This window comes from Limulus polyphemus, unplaced genomic scaffold (genome assembly GCF_000517525.1).
Source record: "Limulus polyphemus unplaced genomic scaffold, Limulus_polyphemus-2.1.2 Scaffold7950, whole genome shotgun sequence".
NCBI classification, from domain to species: Eukaryota; Metazoa; Arthropoda; class Merostomata; order Xiphosura; family Limulidae; genus Limulus; species Limulus polyphemus.
In genome coordinates this window covers 21,975-29,434 of record NW_013673560.1, presented here as the reverse complement: position 1 = coordinate 29,434, position 7,460 = coordinate 21,975, and positions in this window count along the sequence as shown.

The window sequence follows — 7,460 nt, the reverse complement described above, 5'->3', positions numbered from 1 at the left end:
AAAGGCCACTGTCGAAGAAGAAACTCTATTCGGTTTTGAGAAGGGAAACAGTGAAACCCTTCATGAAGTTACTACCACTGGTGTGACTATTACCGATAATAGGACAATTCCTGATGGAGCAGATGAACCTCACGTGAAGCAGAAGCCAGTATGGAAGAAGAAACATCCCGTAAAATTAAGAGACTTTGTTGAATTTTAATTTTGTGTTTGTAAATCCTGTACATTTAATTAAGTTATTGTTAATTATCTATTGGTTTAATTTAAGTTGCTGTTGTTCGGGACGAACAATACTAAGGAAGGGGCAGTGTTACGACAGCAGAAGTCACGTGACGTTGGTAACACGTAATGAGTATCTAGAGGATTCGCGAAAAACGCTAGTGTGTTACGACAGCGGAAGTCAAGTGACGCTGGTAGCACGTGATGAGTGTCTAGAAGATTATCGAAGAGGCTACATGGGCGGTATTATCGTATATAAGTGCGCTAGACAAAGGAGAGAGAGAGAGAGAGAGTGGAGAACCCAGGATAGCAGATACAGAGATCGGAACTATAGTGGCTGACAGACAATTGAGTCAAGCGTGGTAGTAAAGTGAGTGAATTGTTGTGAATTATAGCATGTGTTTAAGGTAAAGTAACTGTGGAAAATAAGTGTATTGCAAAGTTGTATTGAGGAAGAATAAACTGGTTTTATTTAAGAAAGGACTTGTATCGCAGGAAAATTAACAAACGAACATACAGAGACGTAACAGTAAAAAATAGTTGGCCTGCAATATTATCAAGTAAAAAATAAATGGCCTGCAATATTATGAAGTAAAAAAATACATGGCTTGCAATATCATCAAGTAAAAAAATAGATGTCCTGCAATATCATCAAGTACAAAATACATGACCTGCAATATCATTAAGTAACAAATACATGGCCTGCAATATCATTAAGTAAAAAAAATACATAGCCAGCAATATTATCAAGTAAAAATACATGGCCTACAATATCATCGAATAAAAAATACATGGCCTGCAAGAATTTAGTTAATGTGATACAGTAGTAGTTTTTGATATTGTAATAGAAAGTTTTATGTTCACTGACCCAGAGTAGTAATTTTAAAATTACCATGAAATTGTTGAATAAAACCTTTTTAATCTTACTGATAGAAAGACTGTGTATGGATCACTGAAGTTAATGTTTCTATTGTTATAGCTTCAAAATTTTTAATTCCTTTTTACAGTTACTGGAGTTACCAATGGTAATGAAAGGATTAATATCGTTTCTTTTATTTATGATATTACAGTATTTGTTTAATCTTCTGCAATGTATTTCAGATAGATATACCCTACTGATTCTGTTTAAGTTTAATACAAAAGTTATGATCTAGACAGTTTATATAGCAGGAGTGTTAAATTTAGTTATTTTTAGAAGCGATATATTATCGCAGGTTTGCTTAGGCCAATAAAAAATATACATGTTTAGCGTCCCTCACCCGCTTCATTTTCTGCAGTCGTCCTCCTCATTTTTTTCGGGGGGGGGGGGGTTGAATTATCGTTTTTCGATCATACAGAGAAACAAATAATATTTCTGTATAAAAAAATGAGATGAACATAGTTGATTCATTTTGCCCTTTTTCTTTATTTGTCATAAATTCTGTATCGTTTTGATGAAAAAAAATTAAACAAAGAAGACTTCTGTTTGACATGAACACTTTGAAAACAAGTAACAACCATGAAAAAAATGGTCCAAACTTTCTTTAAAATAGGTCACTTAAAAAACCAAAGAGACCTCGTCCTTCCTTTTTTCGAAAACTCCAGACGTTAAACATGTTTTTTACTTAGCGTAACTGCTTCCGAATCATACATTGTGTAGTTCAGTTATTGTGAATTGGTGCTTGTTGTATTATTGAATCATGTTACTAGAACCTGCTACGTATTTTTCGTTGTTTTGATTGGGTAATATTGTACCATAATATCTCGTAGTGCGTGTGGAACGTTCTATGCCTATGTCGAGGTATAAATAAGCGTAGAAAATTAGTTAGATTTAGATTGTGTGATTGTGAGTTTAGCAATAAAGAGCATATACTGGCGATTTCTAAAGTGAGTTATCACAGACTGTATTGTAACAACATAGTAGAGAAGAAATAATTTGTTTTATCAATTGTGTTGTAAAGTAATTGAACCAGTCTGTGTGGTCGTTGACGAAAAAGAGACAATTATTTTTAGCTCTAGCTACAACTGTGATAACCAACAGTGTAACGAACATTTGTATATATGTTTGACTTGTTTTGATATATTATTTCAAAACAAGTGGACTATATTGCTGTTCGCTTATTGTTGAAAGTTATCGCCAACAAGTCACAGACACCTACTGTAAAGACTCCGACCATACTTAAAACTTGACATCCGTAGACATAATGTTTTAGCCCCAACAATAAACCTTTATTCTACGATATTTTTTTTATTATGCGAATCCGAAATAATTAAAATGTAGCATCGTTTCACTGAATCTAATATATATACCAAAGTCTGACAACATTGTAATGTGTTTGTGTGTGTGATACTTTCTATCACAGGTTTAACGTATCAAAATTAAACCCTAATTATTTACATAAAGTTATCATAATATTCTGCCAGATTATACAGAACACAGCATTCTTTCTGATCGTTAATATTCTGATTATTCTGTCAGACTAAACATAACACGGCGTTCTTGGGCTCTGTCTCTTTCTAAACTGTCTGATGTTCTAAACTTTCACTAATATTACTGTGTAATTCATTATTAATACAGTTTCACTGACTCATGCCTGAGTTCATGTGAATATAAGTTAAATCCTGTCCACTGTTTCCAATGTGTGCTAAGTCAGAGCGTGGAGAAGTTTCTAGAATCACTACACAGCGGCACACGACTGGATGATTTATTGTCTGGCATTTTTCTTTGTGATTTAACGTGTACGATTTGTTTCATTTTTACCCAGCTCTATTACAGTTGCCAGTTATATATATATATATAATACTCTGAAGCTATGTACGAAATGAAAAACAACTTGACAATTTATCTTCAGTAGACACTTCTACTTAATATTCAATTAAATAAAGAGAAGTTTCAGATGTATGGAATTCTGATAAGCTAATTGGTTCAACAAATAAGAAACACAATTAAAGCAATATCAAAACATGATTTTATGGTGTAACGCTTGCAATTAGAATGTTTGAAGAATAAGAATAATTCACCTTTATATGTGTTTTATACTCGTATATACATATATACTACTTCAAGAAATAAGTCAAACTGTAACTTTATTAACTAACATATTTTATATTACCTTTGCAGCATAGACATTAATGTGTTGTGCAAGTGGCTTCTCCTAAAGGCTAGAGATAAGATGTTGCTTTTAAACAACCATGAACTTCAGGTGTGAAACTGTTCAAGAGTAGACAGACCTCTGGTAGTGGAAGAATGAATACACTACCAGCTGGATGGTTTAGTAAATATACACTACTCTTGAACAGTCATTATCAGCTTAACTAGCTCACATAACAAGAGGGAGATCTCCCGGGGTCATCAACCCCAAGCCTAGTTGTCTATAAGGTTCAGCTACATTAAAGGAGAACCTGTTCATAAAACAGGTGTCAGGATAACGGAGTTATGGTTAGAAGTCTTTTCTCAGAATAGCTATGTTAAGGTTAAAGATATTTCTGTTGGGATAACTATTAAATTAAAAATGCTTCAATTAGGATAAGAGAGTTAAGGTGTTGGATATACTGTTTAATAGTTATTATTTAGTGATTTGACATTTAATGATTATTTGGATTTTCGTAACAAGAGTGTTAAAAGTTAATTATTTCAAAAGCGATAATTATGACAAGTTTCGTTACGTAACTCTGTATGAGTCGTTCGTTGTGTATGTAGTTTAATTGTTGTACTAGGCTTTTGTAATATTGTTGACGTCATCTTACTCGAAGCTTCTAAGTTTTTCTCGTTATGTTTAATATTGTGGTCACTAGAGGGCTAGATTGTTCTGTTGCATGTTATAAATACGTGCAGGTACTGAAGTTAAGTTAGTGAAAGTGAAGAAAAAATGAAGTTAGACCGAATGTGAGTTCAGCTTTAATGGGCGATTTCTAAAGTGAGTTTCACAGTTTGTATTGTAATAACAGAGCTGGAGGATAATAATTTGTATTGTCAAAGGGTGTTATAAAATAATTGGACCCGCCTTTGTGGGCTTTGACGAAAAAAGAGACTATTATTTAAAGCTCTGGATACAACTATGGTAACCGACGAGGTAATATAAGTGAATTTATCACTGATTGTATTGTGATAACAGATTAGAGAAAAATAATTCGTCTTGTCAATTGGGTTCTAAAGTAACTGAACCAGCCTGTGTGGACTTTTGACGAAAAAAGATAATTATTTAAAGTTCTGGATACAACTGTGATAAGAAATGGTTTAACGAATTTTTGTACATACCTTTGACTTGTTTGGAATATATTACTTTAAAATAAGTGGTCTGTGTACTGTCCGTTTGTTGTTGAAATTCATCGCCAACAACTCACAAACACCTACTGTAAAGAATCGCGGCTCTCTATAAAACCCGACATAGGGATAGGGGATTTTCTGTTATGATACCGATGTTAGGATTAGAGACGTTTCTTTTAGATATCGATGTTAGGTTTTAGAGCAGGGGTGTCACTTGGCACTGGCACACGGGACCCGTACCCTGATTCTATTTGACAGTGCCCTGATTTCGCAGTTGGTGTCTTGAAAAATCAGAATAGAAAGCCATGATCGATATCATACTTAAAAGCTGAAAATTCCTGCACCTATGGGCTCGAGCCCTGAATATTTTAAGCACATAGCGACGCTTCTCGTTTAGTGGTGTTTTGGTTAGGATATCGATATTAGAATTAGAGATGTTTATGTTAGGATTTCGATGTCAGATTTATAAATGCTTCTGCTTTTTATATCGATGTCAGATTTAGAAATGTTTCTGTTGGGATATCGATGTTAGAGTTAGAGATGTTTCTGTTGGAATATTGATGTTAGGGTTAGAGATGTTTCTGTTGGGATATCGATGTTAGAGTTAGAGATGTTTCTGTTGGAATATTGATGTTAGGGTTAGAGATGTTTCTGTTGGGATATCGATGTTAGGGTTAGAGATGTTTCTGTTGGGATATCGATGTTAGGGTTACAGATGTTTCTTTTAATTATCAAGTTTGAATTGTTTCTGTTAAGATACTGTTGTTAAGGTTAGTGGTGTTTCTCTTAAAATACTGATGTTAGGCTAAGAGGTGTATCTTTATTCTTGTTATTCTAGACCTTAGAGAACAAGATTATTTTGAGAACCGACAGTTATTAATTTCACATTTTATACTTCACACAGAAGAAGCTCGATAGACTGAAAAAAAAACCTGTGTAAAACGAAATTCTTTTAGTTTAAAACCGATGTTAAGAGAAATTATTGAAAAAAATATAAAGATTGGTCAGTCAGTACCAATATGGTGGCGACTTTAACTTATTAATCTGTTTGTAAATGAAATATATGAAACGCTTAAAGACTTGAAAAGTATTCGTTATAACGTAGCGGAATGGAGGTCATATAGATTATAGCTAATGCTATAAAAGTTCAGTTAGTCTTACTAGAATTCCTGTACAAGTTATCATTTTGTCATTCATTTGAATAATAAAGATAGATGATTTTATTAGACTTATTATTTAAGGTAATAATAAAGTGAGAAATACCCTCATATGATATAAACTGTACAGCCTTGGTGCGTCAGTCTCCTCCTCCCATGCTCCGTCGATAGTTTAAGGCGCGTGCTTATACCTACTGCATGCGATCAACAATGTGCACAGCTTTCAGTTACGTAATCAGAAAATTGAGTTAAATTCTAGTCATGGTTGTCTTCGCGTTCACGTCGAACGCGATTCCAATAGAAACAAGAACAAACTTCATTAACGACTGTTGGTGGAAATAAAAACTGTTTTCTTATTTAATTTCCTCTAGTAAAGCAATACTTCGAAAGAAGATAACACCAGGCAACGGGATAACAAACTTAATAAAGGACGAATTCCATTGAGTCATTTTTAAGAACTTCTTCCCGCAATGAACAAAATTTTTTGTTTCAAGAAGTTAGAGGACTTAATTTGAACTACACAATACATTTTTTGTTTGTAATAACTGAAAATAAGTATTCTAAACAACGGAGAAGCTGCAAATTAACAATCAACGGTAAGAAATTTGAATATTTGTAGATTTTTGATTGACTAGAATGAGTCCAGCACGTGACTGCACAGTGGCAAAATCTTTGATGCGCACATTCATACAGGTATTGAAAAAGTAGAGGCAGTAGCCTTGGTATCGTATTATCACTTCTTGCCTTCAGGGGGGGCTTTCGTAGCTATCACTTCTTCGTTTTCTTTACATATTCACGCAAGGCTACAAAGAGCTATCAACGCAAAGTCCCCGCTAGTTTTGAAATGACGAACTAGAGCAGTTAATCAGCAAAACCTACCACCAACTCTTGGGCTACTTTATTCGAATAGTGGGATTTGAACATCACTCTTATAACGCATCCACTGCCTCTTATTCATCAATGGGCTGCTCTTCGTTCTTCTGATAATTTTTTTAGAATACACCAACTAATCTACACATTAGGATCTGGGATTGAACAAAAGGTCCCAGCATAAAACAGTATATATATATATATATATGTTTAAACGTTTTACCTCTAGTTACAGCTGATCTTCCTAGCTCATTTAGCTACAGAGAATAACACAATAGATGTTTCATTCTGTTACTAATATACAGTGTAATAATACCAAACTACAATAATCTGTTAATAATACACAGTGTTATAATACCAAACTACAATAATCTGTTAATAATACACAGTGTTATAATACCAAACTACAATAATCTGTTAATAATACACAGTGTAATAATATCAAGCTACAATAATCTGTTAATAATACACAGTGTAATAATATCAAGCTACAATAATCTGTTAATAATACACAGTGTAATAATATCAAGCTACAATAATCTGTTAATAATACACAGTGTAATAATATCAAGCTACAATAATCTGTTAATAATACACAGTGTAATAATATCAAGCTACAATAATCCGTTAATAACACACGGTGTAATAATATCAAGCTACAATAATCTGTTAATAACACACGGTGTAATAATACCAAACTAAAATAATCTGTTAATAATATACAGTGTAATAATACCAAGCTAAAATAATATGTTAATAATACACAGTGTAATAATACCAAACTACAATAATCTGTTAATAATACACAGTATAATAATACCAAACTACAATAATCTGTTAATAATATACAGTGTAATAATACCAAACTACAATAATATGTTAATAATACACAGTGTAATAATACCAAGCTAAAATAATATGTTAATAATACACAGTGTAATAATACCAAGCTAAAATAATATGTTAATAAT